This window comes from Bombus pyrosoma, linkage group LG4 (assembly GCF_014825855.1).
Source record: "Bombus pyrosoma isolate SC7728 linkage group LG4, ASM1482585v1, whole genome shotgun sequence".
Classification (NCBI taxonomy): Eukaryota; Metazoa; Arthropoda; class Insecta; order Hymenoptera; family Apidae; genus Bombus; species Bombus pyrosoma.
Window position 1 is genome coordinate 2,542,067 of NC_057773.1, and position 18,899 is coordinate 2,560,965.

At 35.5% G+C, this 18,899-nt stretch overlaps 1 protein-coding gene across 1 annotated transcript in view; it reads right to left on the reverse strand.

The window, feature by feature from the left end:
* LOC122567103 (rap guanine nucleotide exchange factor 2-like) overlaps positions 1 to 18,899 on the reverse strand; it is a 254,187-nt gene that overhangs the window by 234,749 nt on the left and 539 nt on the right. The gene's annotated exons all lie outside the window — the stretch shown is intronic.

Below are 18,899 nucleotides of genomic sequence, written 5' to 3' on the forward strand. Positions count from 1 at the left end.
TATGATGTAATATAAAAATTCGTAATTGTTTCTTATCGTTGGTTGAACTTATATTTTCTTTTACATCTAAAATTGGATAGATATGTGATCGATGGATAGTATCGATAAGAAGATATAAAAATTTTTGCAATCTAAAGACGGTGTACTCATAAGAAGACGATGTTTTTTAATTAACTGAGAAACGAGGAATCAGTTCTGAGAAATAATTCTCTACCTACGGAATGTCAATGTTAAGTGCCTGGAAATACTGACAAAACCAAGGAACAGTGTATTATTCGTTTGTAATAAGTGCAACCATATTATCTAGCAATAATTCTTTAACGTAACGTAGTTAAAAATGAAAATCACTCGTTCGATTCAAAGATAAAATGACCAACGACCCATGTCTTTGAAATGTTCAAGTGGCTGACAAAAATAAATATTTATTACTAAAATGAAGATAAGTACTAAATATGAAGATACGTTTAAAAACATAGGTCTGGTTAACGATATAATGAATTTTAAAACTGCACCCTTATAAGGAGCAAAATATACAACTTATCATGCGTTTCTTCCGTAAGGTTCACACGAAACAGCGTATATAAGAAACGTAAGGGGTATGAAGGATCGAATCTACTTATACACATATGAATTTAAAAAGGACATCTGTCGCAAGAACGATAAGCAATATACGTGGAGCAAACGTGTCACGGACACAGGTATGGCACGGTTGCACCGTCTCGTAATTAAACTTCCACCCCCTCTTTCTATGTCAAAGGTGGCGCACGGCGGAACTACAGGTGCATAATTAAGATTTCACTCTGTGGTTACGCCTACGATTTTCCAGTCGCGCGATAACGAGGATTAAATGAACCATGACCGAAAATCCCGTGGAAAGCGTATTTTCATAAACATTTTATTTAACGAATCTCCGCTAAATCCGTGTCGTCGAAATTATTGAAAACCAGGGAACGCGAGAATCCCTGAGCAAATATTGCCTTAACGAGAAACGCGACCTATAACGAAATTTGAAAATGTTCTGTCTATCGTATACGATACGTATATTCGTAAAAATTTTCTACGTTCGGATTACACGTTCCATTGCTTTTTGTTCATTAGCACGTTTCTTCCTATATATAAACAATTTTGGGGAAAATCTTCAACAAATTCAATTTCGTTCAATTTTCAAGACCGTTTCGAATTTCGCCCGACAGAAATCGATACGAATTTTTTCCTTACTTGGCCAATTCACGCGTCGATAATAAAGGTAGATAAATTCGAAGATGCGAGCTTCCCTCAAGCCTTTTCCTCCCCCCGTGGCAAGATTTAGCAAGGGATCGGAAAATTGCCATGAAATTACTCGAAAATTGATGCAACATGCCCTTAATGCGTGAACGCGTTATCATATCCGCTTCGTCGACGAATCTCCGAGTTTTTCTCCATCATTTTCTCATTTTTTTATCCTTTTTTTTTTAAGCGATATAGCCATCCGGCATTTTCATCCGCTGACGTAATTCGAGCATACAGCTAACCATCTAGCGGCATAATGAAAGTCTCGATTGAATTTCTTCGATCTGCGTAGAAATCTTTTCGCTGGTTTGCCCATAAAAATTGAATAAATCGAATAAACGAGAAATTTTCACGTGATATGATCGCGAGGTAATGAAATCTAGATGGAAGATTAAATTGGAAATTTTTATATCGTTTAGACGTGGCAGATGTATTTGTTATATCTAGATCTTGCTCTCTCGAGTTTCAACTTTATCAGATTTTCTTTGATGCTTTGACTTAACCGTGAATTTATTAAATTGTGTCTTTTCTTATCAAAGATACTGAAATGATTCGTGCAATATTGTGAAAATAGTAGCGAACGATCAGTTAGGTTATTGGTTGGACTACGTAAAAGAGATGTTAAGCTTTGCCTCGCAATCCGCAATCTCAAGGTGGAATCAATTATAGCAGACTGAGCTACAATGAAGATTATTCAGATACAAATATTAACGTAGACATAGATGCGGGATCAAAGAGAAAGTTTGTATTAAATCTTCGAATAAAATCTTTATACTAAATTCTGAAGCTGATATTATTTTATACTTTAAGCTTATTTCTTGTTATCCATAAAACATAGATCGCTTAGAATAGACACAATCTTGTAGTTAGGAAATGAAGTTGACAGCTAGTTATTAATTGTGTGTCTGGTAAGATTTTGAATATTTTATTACAGATCTATTTCCTTAAATCTTACGTTTAAGATCAACAAGAATCTTGAAACTGTATCTGGATCTAAAATTATATTAAACTCTTAACCCTTTATATTTTTTACCATCATATATATATATACGATAAAAACTAATGTCTCCAACTATAAGAAACTTGAAAATAAAGAAATTGCGAAGTTCTTCTCATGAATTTATATGAAATTATTTGTTAATTATCATGTCGATGAAAAGAGGCATTGAAACGCTTCCCAATTGCAAGGGGCTGAAGTCTCTTCAAACGAAGAGTTATACATTTCAAAGCCCCAAACCGACTCCGAATTACTTCAATACCTCCTATTCCCCGTTCAACTCCTTCAACTATCTAAAACAATGCTCTCTGACTAATTTTCCGCCTAACAGAGCAGCGAATTAATCCAACGACAGTGAAAATACAATGGTGGCCTCTTTGTCGCTCCTCGGGCTACTTTGCGTTCCTACAACCGGTCGAAGGACCCCGCAGAAATTCCACAGAGGCATTTCGGGTCTGAATTACCGGCAGCGGTTAAAAGCCAGAGAAATTCCGTGCAATCTGCGAGCAGTGAAACGCGACAGAAGAAACGAAGGAGATGATGCGAGCGACGAGAAGTTATGCGAAGCGTGAGACCGGAAGCGATCGAGCGGTACAATTGGCCGGAAGCAAGGACCTCTCGAAGGTAATGTACAGCCCGAAGGTTGGACTGGTTTCGAGGTTTTTCCACGAGTTGTCGATAAACATCGCCATTGAATTGAATGGAAATGTCGAGTAACAGTCTACAGCGCATTTTAGTCAAAGTTTAATTAACGGTAAAGTATGGTTCTACGGTTAATCGTTTTAGCACAGCGCACAAGGTACAGATATTTCGTCACAAGGCGACGTAATGTCGAACGCAAGAAGCACGTCAGGTGTTTGAAACTTCCGGACATCGGTACGAATGTTTCCATTCAGTTCCAAGCAAAGTTCGATTGGTTACTTATATAGGAAGGCGAACACCACACCGATTTCGTTGCCATAATCGATGTTCCGAGTAATTTCACTTCTATGTAGAATCGCTACTCGGCGTTTGTATCTTTCAACGTTCGGATTAGGGTTAAATTAGATTTCATCTGGGTAATGAATCCAAAATATAGTTGCGATTTATGTGGTATTTTATAACGCGCCACGACGTATTTAATTACCTTCGATTATTTGTGTGTAACGTGTAGTTTTTTGTATATCAACTTCTGTGTTTGTTTCTGTGTCTAGACTCGATTCTTAAAAGGTGTTCCACATATCTATTAACACCCTGGATATTCGTTCGAGAGCACAATTTCACAGGTTGCTAAGTGGTCTTCCAGTTCCAGAGACTGCTCAACGACAGTAGGGCCCTAGGGTTGTGCAACATCGCCTCGCCATTGTACTCCGTGGCACACGACGTTCTGCTACTTTCGCGAGGATTTAGCACGGTTCCACTGGCCAGCGTAAACAACGTCTCGGTGAGCTCGTAACTTGTTAGAAGAATTATATAAATTCTAAAAATAAAACTTCTCATAGAATGGAGAAAAGTTTGACTTTGCGTATAGGTGTATTAATATCGATAAACAGAAATTATCCATAGTAATAAATTCTTGCAAAATTAAGTTAAAAGTTTGAAATAAAGTAGAATTTACGTATAGTATTGATCCTTTTTGTTTTTAGAAAAATTGATTTCGAAAATTTATAAAGTTTACGAAGAATATTCTTTCACGCCATCATTGTCTCTATTTATTCCTTCTATTGTTTCTTAATTACGTAAATTGACTGGCTTTAAATGTTTCATTACATTAAAAAAAACATAGATTTAAGGATGAATTATTAAAATATTTTAATAATTAAAAATAATAATTTAAAAAGAAAATTACGATGTATCGTATTCAATATGTTGAACAATATGTTTATTTGAAAGTCTTAATCGTAATTTGCTTTGCTTGCGATACTTTTGCAAATCAGCATACGTGTGTATTTATTACAGTTGTCGCACATGGCCCCGTAATTAAAATACGTTTCAACGAGTGATTTATGCGAACGAGATTGTGACACGTACTTAGACGTAGCACGCGTAGGACTCGTTCCGTTTTCGTAACGAAGCTGAATGGTGGGTGGAAAAATTCGAAGGTTGAATTTCTAAAAGCTCTCCTTAAAGAACACGAACGCTTTCTATCTATGTATCGATCATGACGACTGATCGTAAAAAAAATTATTTCTAGTATAACCTTGTTGTTGTAAAATTTTCCATAAATTGTGTCATGAATTGTTTTACATCTGTATATTCTTTAAAGTTATTCAACGTATTATGTAATTTAAATAAACAACGAAATCTAAATTATGCATTTTTGTGTTGTACGTAAGTATGTGGTTCATTCTTCACACACGAGATCCTCCAATTATTGCACGAGTCGGAAACAGATGTAAAAAAAAGTGTAATTAAAATGCCCTACTTGAATAATTTCAATTTGCATTCAAACTACAAGATATGTATTTTATAGTACACTATCGAAATCCTACTTGTTCTTTATATCTGCTTCGTTTCTCACGCGCGAAATTGCATAATAAAAATAATTACACAAAGTGGTAGAAGAAATATCGAAAAAGAGACACAATTAACATCGATCCGCAACTTATACCATCCAGCAATTTAAAAAAACTCTATGTTTTTCTATCTTTAATGATTATTAAAGACAGAATGATTGATCAGTTCTTTAAATACCAGTGTTATTTCATCACCTAACATTGCATCACCGATCGAAAGAAACTACTTGAACAAGAAAAGATAAAGTAACAAAACCAGACATACATAAACTTGTTTAAACAGTCTTTCCATCCACCAACGATGATTCTATATTGTTCTCTCTCTCTCTCTCTCTCTCTCTCTCTGATTATCAATCAACCCCTCACATACCTACATTGTTTCATTCGCCAAATATTATTCCTCGGTGTATTACTAATTAAAAAGAAACTACCTGAAAGGTTTAAAAAAGAGGACAGAAAAAAACAAGTCGTACGCAAACTCATTTAAATAGTTCAGAAACTTTAAATCGTTTCCAAACCACCTAGACCTAGATCCAGACTTCCCACCCCTGGGTAGGCGTCAGTGTGACGTATCTAACCGGCGAAACACGCTGGAAACTCATCAGAGAGCGCAAACAGCGTTCCCGATTTTGGTCAGGCAACCACCTGACAGTGGCGGTCAACGTGTGCAATTTAAATAAAACAGTTCACCGAGCCTTTAAAGTCGCAGGTGTAACAACGCAAACGAATATGGTAGCAGATAGAACGAAAGAGGGAGGAGGATCGTAAGGAAGTAACATTAGCTACCGGTACGTAGGAAAAAGTGAGAGAAGGAAAAAGAAGGACGCTCGAATACGAAGGACGGGCGTAGGAAAGAGACGGTGAGCGACTAGATACGAGGAGAGAGATAACGGAAGAAGGGGAAGAGCACACGTTAAGACAGGTGGTGCGGATAATAACGTCTAACGGAAAACGTAGGCTGTGGGTCACAATAGTTCCCTCTGTATGCAGCTACGGTTTGTCATCGTGACTTATACACGATGACTCAGAAACGACTGGTCCAGTTTTGAAGGTTTCAACTGGAAATGTTGCATCTGGGCCAAAAAGAAGGTAATTTACGAGCTGAAAACACGTACCACTTTAGGTATGCACGGGGAACTAATATTAGAGCAGACGTTGGGAAAAGTTCTTAGGGACATAGATACATATATTAATTTTAAGTTAATAACAGTTGAATTACCATTATTAATAGCTATTATTACACATAGTTAATTTATTTTTTGAAGAGCTACACGTGATTGGTATACATGTATATGGACGTAGTATTAATTATTATTTAAAAATTAATTATATAGCTTGATTACCTGTTTTAAAATTACTATTGGTATCATTACTGTCAGTAATAGTTATTATTAAATGTAATACATAGCTCATTTAAGGTAGATGCATTTTATTAATTATTTAACAAGAATAGATAGATGTACACGTGTGTACATCTGAAACTTGATTAAGAATTTGTTAGGTTACTTGTTAATTACGAATTAACGCAATTATTATAGCAGGTTTTTCAGAGGTGAAATTTCATCTAATAATCTACTATTAGAGTAGACTGTATAAAGTTTAACGAGGAAAAAAACTTGAAATACAAAAGGATAGGTTGCCTTTCGAAATTTACGAGTTTTTCTTTCTGTGAATAAATAATTAACTATTATGATAGTGTCAATAGCTCATTAGCTCGTTGTATGTCATTTATTCTGGAGAAAATTGCTACCATCAAGCTTTCACTGACGATTTCGTTACAAGATGATCACAGTCCAGTGACACTATACTCAAGGATTATTTAATATAGCGCAGCGTGCACGAAGCGTGAACACTGGTGATGTATTAGACGATTTGATAGAGACAAAACGCCTGAACGAACATCAACTAGATCGTGACTACGTTATCAATTTCAATAAAGGTCAAACTGGCCCATCATAAATACGATTCAAGTTCTAAAATACGAAATTCTTCGCTTTATTTCTCCAAAATTTACTTATTTTCTGCATCTTAAAGAATTAAATAGATTCGAATATCTGTGAAATTCATTGCCTTGTAATTCTTTTCTTTAGAAAATTCCTCGATTTTCTACGGAAATAGTTTACCATGACTAAACGAAAAGAAAGAAATTGGCGCATCGATTTCCATAATAAATAGGCTTGAATAATTATGTAAGAAACGCAGGTGAGAAGGGAAAAGAACGAAGCGATAGAAAGTGGACCCCGATCACAATCTTTGCTTCGCAGACAAAAGACAGTGGGTCCCAAGGGCTAGAACGCTATCAAGACACCAATTACCACGGTGAAATATTTCAAGTTCCCTATTTTCCGCAAGAAATTACTGAAACGCGACTGTAGAAAAATTCCCACTTCCGTTAGCCTGCCCCTCTAGCCGCGATCTTGCTTCGAGGTAACCCATATGACGAACCACCCATACACGTAGTTCCTTCCTTGCATCTGTACGCTTGCATACATTATGACGTGTGCATACACGTGCACTGAGAAGCCTTTATATCGGATTCACGGAGGGCGGCCTGAAGGGCCGGTGCACGCCATCACCGACAGCCAATCGATCCACTACCTTTCCTTTCGTTCCATCAACCGTTTCTTCGAATAACTCGTCTCTTTTTTACTCCCAGATGGCACACATAAGTCAGATACATAATTTATCGAACGTGCTATCAAAACTCTATCTATTCTTAATATTTATGCGTTTTGTTCTTCATACACGAAATCGCATAATAACCACATACTTAACTCTTTGAAGGCTCACTAAAGTAATAAACCTGTAGTAACGTGAATGTGCGCTTAATTTTTAAATAATTTGAATTTATAGATACAATTTTTTAATTTCACGCGTTGCCTCTAATCAAATCTATTTAAATTTGTACCTCATAAAGTCCAAATTGTTTGGAACTACATAAATCCAGACACATCTTCTCAAAGATGCATACATCAGGCATGCAGTTTTTAAATTTTAAAAAATGAAAGTGCACTGAATATTATCACGATTGAAAATATCGTATATTTAACAGAACAATCAGCGTAACGATGAAATTAGAACAGGGACTTTTCTAATTTTATGTATTCGTATCTGCTATTCGATATCTGTCAGACATTTTTGCACTGTATTTTAATATGTACAAGTTTAACATAGATTAACCTTTTTAATTGTTAAAAAGTCGCTAATCTTCTTTGAAGATACTGGAGGAAATATTCGAAATAAAAATTTCTGTTTAATTTTCTGGCAACAATACAAGTGGTTAAACATTAGTGGATCCTAGATATTTAACATTTCATAACTCGCCACTAATCCAAAGTTGCAAGCGTAATGTCTCCCTAAAAACTTTTACAATAAAATCCTTACAAAACATTCCACCTACTGCTATGTCTCTCCTGTTATTTATACGCTGTCAAGCGATGTATATTTATGAAGAAAATTTAGTTACCTAGAAATACTAAGAGATCCGACATCGTATAAATTCGTAACAAAGATTTATATTCACAATGGGAAACTACGTACATACATATTCTATATGAAACCCTACGTACGCCTTCCTGTTATTTGCTACACATAGTAAAGAGAGTACCGAGAGATGAACAAGATACGTTCTCAAACATAACGAAAAGACGAAAGGAAGTCGTATTATTAGATGTTTTTATAGTAAAAGCAAGCAGAGACGGCAAATTTTCTTCTGTTTCAGCGAAATTAAAAACTGTTCGACCAACTATTACACATAACATCTAGAAACGACGTAGTATCAACACTCCAGAGTTTCCAGACTATGAGTTTCGTATTTCGAACCAGCGCAATTGCGTTTCACTCAAATCGTTTAAACATACGTAACAGTTGAAAGATAACGTGTAATTATTATCATTAAACTTTTGCCAGATGGGTTTTTTAACGAAAGTAAAGTTTAAATCATATAATTAAATCATTTCGTAAGTAACGTTATGCTTATATCTATAACTTTAAGACACAAAAATATTGTTTTGAAAAATAACGTATCACTGTTATCATCGAGAACTATTCCTTCCACTTTTTGGTAATTTTTTAATCGAATTAATTAAACGAATCGACGTTACTCGTGAAATAACCTGATAGATAATATCATTCGCTTTAAAATTTTCCAAATCTCAATTAATTAAACAATGATAAAAAATAGATATAGGTGGACTTTTAGACGAAATCAGAATTTCGTCGAACTAAATTAAAAAATTATTAAAAAGCCCACAAATACTCCAAAAAAGAGAGACATCCTTTATTGTACTAAAAAAAATATCGCATAAATTTTAATTAGACGTTACTTTGGTTACTTTTTAAAATTCTACCATATATCTACTAGCGCAAATTCACTTCCGATTGTTCCTTTACATAACAACCAAAGACAGGAAATTTGACTGTATCACGAGATTTTTGTTCCAAAGAATAAGCACGATCGCTTTTTCGATAGCTGAAACTACATATATACACGCATACAAGTCTCTTATTCCTTGCCACTCAGACCTTTCCATTCCGTGATGTCTCATTCAGACCATTTTCTGTCACGAAAGAAGAAGCCAATCTTCCGCCTTTCTTCTTCGAGGAAGCACTTCCTCGTAACCTCACATGGATGTCGTGTCATTTATCGATCGTACAGGTGCAAAGCAATTTTAGAGAAAATCGATGCATCTGCAATGTGCACCCGTCGAACGTCTAATAGGATCATCTCGCGTATCATTTATGGAAGAGAATTTGTTATTACCATTGATTCAAAATGCTCAACGCGATACGCGTTTATTTTAAGACTAGCTCTAACGCCGTAATTCCATTAAACATTAACGTCAAACATTAATAAAAATCAAGTTCTGCTTCCATTTACGGATCTATTAATGCTAATGTTCACAGATGTCATAATAAAAATTAAAGATCAATTGAATAATACACTACCGTTTTAATACACAACCTAAGTATTAGGTTACTTACTTTGGTTGATTATGAATAGTAATAATATTTGAATTTGACGAAAATGTACAAATTAATGATAAATTAATAATATAATTAAATGCAGGATCTGTTATTGGTTTGTGAAATTAGCGGATTATAAATTTAAATTACGCGTATTAAAAGACATAAAAATAACGTGTCTTATTATTTACATTTCAATAAAAGCATTTCAATAAGATACCGTTTATTGAAATCCCTTACTGTTAAGAAAAAGAAAAAAGATTAATACAATTTTTTAACTATGATATTATTCTTATTAAATATTATAGTATAATTTTATTAGACAAAAGAGTATACTCTCATGTTAGCTCGTCATTAATTAAACGATTAATTTCTAAAGATATGCCAAAACTAGCAATATTTTTAGCATGTAACAAACCAGTAATATGTAATCCACTACTCTCGCAAAGAAGAAGAAAAGGTAAATCTCGCTAAAAAAGAGCGTTCGTTCAAATATTCTCCCAACATCGCGTGATTCTTGTCATCCATTTCATCGCAATAAGATTAATCGTTCGGGAGCTACTTAATCGTACCTAGAAAAATAAAAGGAAGTCTACCGGAGCCGACAACGCGAGCTCGTTAAAAGAAGAAGTAAAAGAGAAAGAAATCGTAATAACTATCACGAAAGAGGCGCGCTAGAAGCGGCGTGCGATCATCAGAGCCGTTTAACTTTTTAATTAATTGCAATTCCGCCGACCAGATTTCCGCTTGTCGGTGGCGTAGCAACGCATCAGACGACCACAGAAAAAAAAAACGACGAGAAAGAAGCTAGAAAAAGAAAAACAGTCTCCAGAGAAATCGAGTCATTGGCGGTTACACCTACACGCTCGACTACGAGGATGCATTTAAATCTCTTTCCATCTCTTGCACTCTGTAAAAGGCAAATACGCGTTAGCATGTTGAAAGAAGAGAGGAAGGATATGTATACGAGGCAAAGGACCGAGAGAAATGGAGAAACTCTCGAGATTTCACGTCCGAAAGGCGGTAACGACACGGCAACGAACCACCCTGTAATTTTTCTTTTCGTGTCTCCCGGGCAACGAATCATAAACGAGAGAAGCGCCAGACGGCATTGTCTCTTTCTCGTAGTGCATTACGTAAATGAGGGTACACCGTGACCATTGTATTCAATCTGCACGTGTCACGACGGTGTCCTTCCGCTTCTAATCATCGCGTAAAGAAGAGCGCCGAAAGTGTGCGCGTCACGTCGCGCCGACAGGGCCAACAACGCCCTTACAGCTTTTCCACCTGTCGACTATTTATTCGCATCATTCTGTTGTTCTCGCTCGAGTGTCTTTTTTGTCGACACGCTTTGCCATGATTTTCTTGACAGGAGTTGTGATAGCGTACAGTTTATTTTAGTTTCTTTTCTTTTTTTTTCTTTTTGGCTTTTAGAATCAATTCCTTTTAGGCTATTGGATAATCTTATCTTTTTTATCGTTTCAGTGAGTATATATATATATATAGGTTGGGTTCTGTACGTTGCGTGTCGCGTAATTGGATACTGGGAGTTTGTTTTACAATGCACACGAAATATTCGATCCTTCTTTGTTTCTCCTTATTTTTGTATGCGATCTGTTAGGATAATATAAAATACAACGCATCATTTGCTATTTTCAAGAAGGTTTGGAATAAATTATTCGAAAAAGTTGATATCCTAGAAATTTCGAAAGTAACAATAGTTCCGAATAAATATAAGTTATGAATGATGTACTTGCTATTTTCCGATAGAGCTTGCGCAAAGAATAAAATTCTACGACATTTTTATATTTGTTCATCTGTTTATTTATCTATATTATTTTAAGAATAAAAAACGAGATCTATTGTTCGTATTGTTTCTACATCGTATATTTCTCCCGAAGCGAACGTTGAAGAATTTAATCGAAGCTTGAAACCATTATTTTTTTCAGCGATATTGTTTCTTGGAAAAAAATGACTGTTTGAAGTTGTCGGATAGCGAAGAAGGTGCAGCTACAATACATCGTTAAAATACATATGATTAAGTCATTAGCTTAAATGAGGTTAATCAGTGACAATCGTTAAAACTGAATGAATCACTGCAATATATGTTGCTGTTTGCTGTTGAGCTAAAAAAGAGACGTAATAACGCTTCAAAAAAAATAATATGCAATGCTTTCGTCCTCGAAATTTTTACAACTATTAATTAAAAATTGTTCTTCGCCCGAAAACAATTTTTAGCAAATTATTTATACGTGTTCTCGCTCTGCCGAATTTCTCATATTCTACATAATCTTTTTAATTTATCTCATATTGTATATCTATAATATTTTTAATATTACGTACGTAAAGAAGAAAGATGTTACCAAAGAGATTTTTCCTCGAATTGTATAATTACAACATCCTACTTTATACGTATAAACAAGGATAAACACTATGTTTTCAACACCTGTACAACTTGTTACAGAATCCTAACGTCGACTTAGAGATTACGCAAACAAGCGACCCGCAGGCCTAACGTACTCGATACGATCTCAGTTTCTTGATTCAAGGTGCCGTTAAACTCTATTATTCGTCCTATCGTGCATTCCCATTTTCAGCAAAATAGAAAATTATCTTCGTCAGAAATTTATTCATGGCTCCTCGATAGTTTGATGTAATTATTTAAAATTAATATTATTAATATTATTATTAATATTATTTATTATTAATATTATAGCGTGGATTAAGATTCATCTATAACACAATTAACATGATGTAGCATCGAAGAACCGTACCAGTTAATGGTTAAATATTTACACTTCTATCACAGAAATCAAAGTAAGAATAAATTTCACTAACAACCTTTCCCCATTGTTTCTATCGTCACTTGTTCGCACACCAAAACATCTGTTCAAAGAGTCTGGCTATTAACGTTGCTATTACCCGAACGAAAACCAATCAGTTTCTCTCTTATGCAAAAACAGCGCGAGGTCTCCATCAAAGAAGAAGTTTTCCTTTTAGACGGTCGTCCTAGATTTCAAAATTTGCGAAAGGCGCTTGTTTGTCCCAGTTTGTGGACGATTCTAGAACGCTAGTCAACTGGGCGAGAAGCGTCGTACAGGTAACATACGCGAATTCCAAATGAATTCGCCGATAGCTATACGGAAAAACGAAACTGCCTTCGAGCGACATTCTTTCGCTCGAAAATCTATCCACGACGTTCCAAAGTTGCCGACGCAATCTCTGCTCTCTTCGTGTATAGCAAACTATCTAACAAACTTCGATCTCGATCGTTCGAGAGGAAATAAAGCTGTGTAACTTGGAAACAAACGAATGAGACGCTCGCAAACGCGTTATTTCATTATACAGTGGCTTTGAACCTGTTTCTCTTCATTTCTAATTCTTTTTGTTTCCTTTGAGACAGAAGTTTCATGTTATCGATGGATCAACAGTCATGAAAAATGCATTTGTTTCTTTGCAATTGACTAGATTGGAATTTATCTTCAGTTTCTCTATGGATTTCTTATAAGATGAAATGAAATCTTACAAGAATCCTTATAAAGTCTTTCACGAAGTTCTAAGAGTTTTTATCTTTGACTACTCTTTACAAGCATGTTCGCCTTCGTTTAATTGAACTTCGATTTACTATATGGTACATTAAGCGACACGCATTTCTCAAGAGGGATTAATGAAATGATTTCCTGGTTACTTTTGCACAGCTTCAATTTGCTATTAAGGAAGACGTAAATCCTTTGGCAAATATTACTTTCTTCTCGCAAAAAGAAAGTGTCAAAAGATCGGGAAGTAGTTGACCATTACAAGCTGTTCCACGTCTGTTGTATCAGAAAACACCGGCCATCGTTAGTTTTGCGGATTTAAAGCTGGCAAAACGAGTTTCAACGACGATTAACACAGTCTAATGCAGCGACAGCTGATGAGAATGTTCTAACATTTCAATGTTTAATATATCGTAAAGAAACTAATCGGACGTTTAAAATAAGTGTAAGTATTTCTAATTAAAGACTGTTCAACTGCTAAATAGATCAGAGACTTCTTTACAAATTCTGAAGAACAATCGTTCATTAAAATCGCTTAAATCATTGCTTCAAAAAATAGTTCTGCGATTATTTGTTATAATTTTGCAACATTTAACGGTGCAATACGCGTGTGTGACTTTGGTATTTATGCATGGAAGATTCTCTAGATATTAGGTACGATAACATGTGCTTCCTACAATACGTATTCGTATCTTTTCACGAGAATCAAAGCGTTTTCAACGTTTGCATATCGCATACGCATAACGTGATTACGTCACAAAGCGTGCAAATTAACGTTCTTAATAGGCAAGTTCTGTTGGAACAGCTATTTCTTGTCCAGTGAATATAAAGTACTAACAAAAATTTTCATTCAGAGGAGCAAAGTTTCACATCTATTTAATATTTCCCTTATCGAATAATTAACTCCTTTATACTCAGATGGTATAATAACAAAATTACCAAAAATTCTTTAATCCCAATAAAACTTCGAAAGTTTTCTTCGCGAATAAAGGAAAAAACATTTCTTTCGTGGCGAAACTGCCAAGAATTTCCTACAAAAACCTGAAAATTCTACTACAGCATCATCTCCATTGTGTAAAAATACAAGAAAAATCCCTTCAATTACGGCATGGTAAAATAATGCTTAGCGCAAATATGTCACAACTTCATAGCAAAATTACTAAAAACTTCCCTATAAAACTCCAAAGATTCTACTCTAAAGCGTCACGCCTGTTGTACGAAAATCTGCGGAAAGTTTCTTCGATTAAACAGTCATTCTCCTTTACGAAACTATATCTAGCACGGATATTTAATGCCTCGTGGAATCTACAAACGCGTAACAGAATCACTATGAAATAACGATATAGTAAAAACACAAAAGGCAGACTCCGTTCGAGTCACGGTCAGGCAGGCGATAATACGGGGTTCTGCGTGGAATTCTAATCGGACCATCGACTTCTAACTGTTTCGAGATACGGAGGAGTTGCTGGGTACTCCGCGGCTCAGAACCTCATAATCTTCGCGCGAACGTGACCAGTGTAACCCAATTCACCGACGACAAACTCCATCGTAGCCTTAATCGTTCGCCTATAGGCAGATGCGTATAGGTGTTACAACGTAACAGTTGGGCACCTGCTGTTCCTCGTGCGGTTTCTTCTCCCTTCTATCTACCTGCACGCAACGACGAGGGCTACGTTCTTTGTGTCACATTATACTCCACATTCAACGACCAACGGAGAACCAGGATGCCACGATGAAGGCAACGACAAAACCCACGACTTTCTCCGACTTGCAGATTTATTTCGCGTGCAAGCGACTTCCTGCACCGAGGGAAAACAATCGTAGCCTCCTCTCGTAGTGAATCGTCGATGAATGAAGGAAAAGAAGAGACCCCTTGTTTAATACCTACGGGCACCAACTTTCTTTCTGTAATTGCGACTCTCTTATCACCCGAGTTTTCCGCCACGATCGCTCGTCGTTTTCTTTCCGCTTGGATTTTTAACTTTCTGCCCTTGTTTGGGACTCTCGGTTTGATATAGAAAATTTTCGGTTGTGGATTCTTCTTGGATCAGGTTCGATATAAGAGTCGAGATATAATATTTTACGATTTTGTAGACTGAAAATAGCGATTTATACTTTGATATATATTGTTCTTAAACCGAAGATTTTTGACTCTTTGCTATTCTAGTTTCAACTTGGTTTCACGTAGGAAATTTTCACTTGCAAATCCATTTTGAACTAAATATATTCACAGACTATTTTACGCTGTTATAGTCTTGAAATAGCATCTTTCTTGTATTTTAATATCTTACACATAATTGGATTGCAAATCTTTAACTTTCACGGTTTCGTATTGCACTTGCTCTTGTGGATCTTTGTCTAACTCGGTTCAAGATGTGTATCAAATATTCTTGTATAATATTTTACGCTCTTATACACGTATAATTAAACTGGGAATGTTACGCGTACGAAACATTGAACTTTAATAAATTACTAATTAACTAACCGATGAATGTATTTGTTTTCGATCTGATCGAAGCTGATCTCGAGTTGTAGTACACTGTGCCTTCTTTACAAAATCACGAGATATATGTTTCTATGATGTATAATTGATGAAAAAATAATTTTTCTCACAGGATAAAAAGAATTTAATCTTGAAAGAGTTAGGAAGAAATAGGATAAATATAATTTAGATTTAAGAAACATCGTATCGAGAAGAAATATTCTGTTTCCCTTAGAATTCAATAATTCATTATTTCGAATTAACATATTATACAATGTGCTTCAAGAGCCATATCCACTAATACAGAGTAAAATACACAATATTTCCTGTTCTTCGATACTGAATGGATTACGCGTACGTATCTCGATACGCGTGTATGGAAACATGTTAAACGGTCTCGCCTAACTTTCAAAAGAAAAAAGGCTATATGCCCTTAGGCGACTGAATACTCGATAGTGATGTCAGTATCCTAATAGGCTTAAGATTCAAGTCGGTAAAAACATGCTAAGCTGCATACTCAACATCTTCCATCTCTACCAAAAATACGATCGTCCTGCTTAATTATCCAGAAACGAGAAGATACCTTTGTCTAATCGACTTCATTATGGGCTTAAAAACTCGGAAAAAAGTCACTAAATACCATTCCAATTATGTATTTATAGATTAGCCATCAATGCTTCCAAATTAGAACTATCACCTTGTTTTGCATCAGAATGCTACAGAATATTGATGGACAAATATAATAATATTTCTTTTCCAAAGGTTGGTGTAAATCCAATTTGGAGGGAAATAAACTAAAACTAGTTACATTAAAAAGCTAATATTTTCTCTTTGCTATCACTAGTAATCATTAACAATTTTTGTTGATATTAATTAATACAAAGGCAAAAATATTTAGTGTAAGTGATATCTATATATAAATCCACCCTCGTAAGAACCATCTAAATCCAGTTTATTTTCAATGTCGTACTAAAATCTAGAGAAAAAAATTTAGAAATTCTTTCCAAAAATACAGATTATCTAAAAAGTGACAGATTTATATCACTCTTAAAAAGAGAAAAGTTACGCTTTTAAGACATAATAATAGAACGCAACGCAGAAACAATAAATTAAATTTATAAACTCTTCTCAAAAATATCAATAAAATTTCCTATAAGAATAGTAAACTGATATACGCTCCTTAAAAAAGCGAGAGAGAGAGAGAGAGAGAAGAAAGAAATGCTTCAAATATCACTACACTTTTCAAACTGAATAAAATAGTGCGTAAAAGAAACAATGAACTAGGTGTGTTACAAGTACCCATATTCGAACAGCTTCGACAGGAAGCGTTTGACAACGCACTCCTGTATCCTCAATCGATATTTAAGTGCCTCAAGGATGTTTCTCGTAGATGAATACAACCATGATCTCCATCCTTGACACGTTTTTACGTCCATGAGCGGATCGCGGGGAAGTACGCGAACTTAAAAAGCGACATGAGAGAAGAACGGGCGCGTTTCTTGCTCTTCTCTCTACATACGCGGCTCTAACAAAATACGGGGACGTTGAAATATTAGGCATAGCAGAACGTGAGCGTCAGGGGAAGATCTTAAAGCGAAACGGTGCATCATACGATATGTATTTCTGCTTAATACACTACCCACGTTTAAAACATTCCACAGTCATGTCGTTGACATCCTCTGCAGTTCCAGAATTTCCCATCCAGCCCTTGTTTTACATATACGCGAGGAAAACCGCGCAATTCCTGCCCTTTGTTACCAACTCCCAATTATCGTCGCGACTTTTGCCCCTTCTTTTGACTTATCGTTCATTTTTCGAAATATACCCCATCTTTGTGACGATGAATAACACTATCTGGTATTCTTCGTACCAATTTCTTCACCTACTCTAATTGGTTGTATTTGTATTCGATGTAACAATTCATTTTTTAATTGGTAGATTAACAACATTCCACGATAAAATTATTACTAATGGTTCGTATAAACGTTTCTTATCTTCTTTCCTGTACCAAATTCGAATATTGATTAAATGTTTAATTCAAAAAATAAATATCGTTTTCTAACAACGAAATCCAGGATCATATTTACAGCAGACATACTCGCTATATTGTAAAATTCCTTCAAAATATAAAATATTTTAAAATATCTGTATCTTTGTCAAGATACTAGGTATTAATCGTCAATGTGTACAAAAATCTCGGACGCCATATTTCTTTCCCGCCCACATTAATCTCTTTATCTTAAAACTCTACCTAATTTAAAAATACACAAAAAATAATCAACATTCAACATATTTTACGTCCGTAGTAACATATCTACATACATAGATACTACCTGTGGTATGTAAAACGCAAAGTTGAGAAAAACGGCAATCTCACAGACATAATACGCGACGCCGATGACGTACATTCAATATGTCATCAAAGATCCTCTTACACGCGGAAACTGGTTTACGCGATGCAACGATTACCAAGTGAGATGCTAGGAATCCGAAACTCGCAGCTTCTTCGAGAGTCAACGTACCTCCCCTCTTTTTAACCGAGGAACGTTCAAACTCGCTCCTCCGCCACGGAGGCCACGCAATCAGACAGTTTTTTTGAGGTTCGCATGAAACAGGTATTCGGGGCGGTTACTGGAAGGTAGCGTGTATTGCCAACACGCCGACACAAATCGGAATAATCGTGGTCAATGTGTACAAGAATAACCGAGCCATAAGAGAATTAGCATTGAAACGTGGGTCCCGCGTTCTTATCCCGCTTCAATTTTTCGAGTCTTCCACATGTTGATAGTGAAATAAGTTTCTACGCGTTTGTATACAAAACAATCTTAGGCTATGGTTACAATGAATGCGTATTCGAATTAACTCAGTACATCAAAACAATCACATATGTATAAACAGTAGCGATAAAGAATATTCGTACTATTTTACTTACTATACCATTTATGTACGTATCATTTATTAACACTTTCATATGACTACGAGAATTTCATACTATGAAAATGAAATGTAGAATCTGATAAGAAAAGACGCTGCGTTGAAAAATAAAAGTAGCCACAGTAAATTCTTATTAGTGTATGCATTTCGGTTTGTAGATGTTCCACACGTCAGTACACCACAACAGTTTCTTCAAATACGCATCCACTGTATAACCTTAC